This window comes from Hyalella azteca, unplaced genomic scaffold, assembly GCF_000764305.2.
Source record: "Hyalella azteca isolate HAZT.00-mixed unplaced genomic scaffold, Hazt_2.0.2 contig12260, whole genome shotgun sequence".
Lineage (NCBI taxonomy): Eukaryota > Metazoa > Arthropoda > Malacostraca > Amphipoda > Hyalellidae > Hyalella > Hyalella azteca.
The window spans coordinates 2872-4820 of record NW_025942222.1 but is presented as its reverse complement, the minus strand read 5'-3'; the positions used below and the strand labels follow the sequence as shown (position 1 = coordinate 4820).

Here is a 1949-nt window from a genome sequence, read left to right as displayed (position 1 = left end):
TCTGTTCAGTTCGCCATTGTGGCTGCCTTGCTTGGTGAGAACTGAGCCCTACACCACATAACATCAATACGATGACATTTGACACAGTCTTATTTCTACCGTAAAGTGGTATCTAAGTAGCAAATTAAGTTGTAACATTGCCGAATTGCAATTACAAAATTTATTAGAGTAATTTCGTGCATCTTTATCTATGCACGATGTTACGATGAAGCCATTCGATGTCACGAAGAACCCATGTCCGCACACCCGATGCCGAGAGAAACTAATTTTTATTGTCCAATTGCATTCCAAGTTTAATGTTAATTAGATTTTTTACAGTATTATTCATTTACATCCTTTGATTGGACCTAATAATTATTTTTGACAGCTTCATTCAACTAACAAAGTTCCTTTTAGTCGCACCAGTTAGAATTGCAGGTGAAATATTGGACGCCACGTGTAATATAATCCAGATATTTTTTTTTTATTTTGACTCAGTAATTGGTATTCACAGTGATGTAGCTTCTTGTCTAAGTAGCTTAACAATTCGTACAGTTCAACTCCGTCTTTCACAAAAGCCCCGACATGGACGAAAATTGAAATACCGCTAAAATTGAACAGCTTACGCAATAATTAATGTTCATATCAATAATATAACGATTTTACTTCCCATGCAGGCTTGGCCTACGCTACAGAAACCCCTGAGGATGCTGTCAGGGTAAGTTTACACAGTCTTGAAGGCTTGCAATAATCTTTTTGCATGTCATACTTTTTCATAGCTTATAATAATAATTTGATTCCATTTTAGATAACTTCCACATAACATTTATTATTCAAAATCATGAATAATTTTCCCACAGATATACGCAGAAATAATTCTTAGTACATGCAATTCTTGTAAATTTTTTTATGATATAAACCTTTTGTTGTAATTTCCACAATTTGAACGAAAAACTTTGCATGAATCCAATATTCAATGTGAATCGATTAGCCAGTATAAAATTGGACTTTCATTTCTTTTTTTAATTAATGGCGAATGAATGAACCAAAACACGGAATTCAAGAAACAAAAATTGCCCACTTATTTTCAACGATTTCTGAAATAACAAATTTGTCACATAAACTATTCTGCCGCTAAAATTTTGTCGCATGATTTCTGTGATTTCTGAGGTCAAAAATTTGCCACACAATACCAACGAATTCAGAGGTCAAAATATTTTCCCTTACATGTTTTCAACGATTTATTAAGTGAAGTTTGTTTAATTATCTCAACGATTTGTGAGGTAACTCATTTATTTGAAGCCTCATTTTTCCAAATTCTGGAAAACTTTGCTACCTTGAGATTTTCTGGCATTTGTTTTTAGTTCAAACGATCTATTATCGATATGCGTATTTATTCCTTACCGTTTTGGTTAATTTTTGTTGAAAGTTACTTTTGTAAAATAGTTATAAAAACCTTATAATTTATTAACTAAAATTTAAATTATCGCCATATAATAACGGACATATTACCGCCTTTAGTTAGTCCGGTTACTAATCTGCCAAGCGTACCTGCCTGTCATGTTGCCATGTCTTTATTTGTCTAGGTAAAGCGAGGTTTCTTCGGTGGCGGTGGTGGCGGCGGCTATGGCGGTGGNATTTCAATTACTATATCAAACTTAACACTGGATGAACTTTTAACACTTAATAATAAGACTTTACTCTAAATGAAAACCTACAACATCACATTCAAATTCAAATTATTTCTAGTGAAAAGTATATAGACGAGAATTTAATTTCCCTAAACACGTGTGAAGAAAGTGATTTTTAATTCGTCCGGTAGATAGATAAAAAATTTTCTACCATTATGAATAGTAATTTTTCTTCTAAATAATAAAATTACTTCTTCTATATCAGGACCAATAATATTAAAAACATTTAAAAATGTGTGGAAATAAACACTGATACGATTTGTTTGAATTGAAATAAAT

General features: G+C 32.1%; 1 long non-coding RNA gene across 1 annotated transcript; it reads left to right on the top strand.

Annotated features, from left to right (window-relative positions):
• Positions 1 to 1615, top strand: LOC108678735. Its single transcript, XR_001931332.1, has 3 exons — positions 1 to 34; positions 657 to 697; positions 1566 to 1615. It is a non-coding gene; the product is annotated as an uncharacterized LOC108678735 (long non-coding RNA).
• The last annotated feature ends 334 nt before the right edge of the window (positions 1616 to 1949 follow it).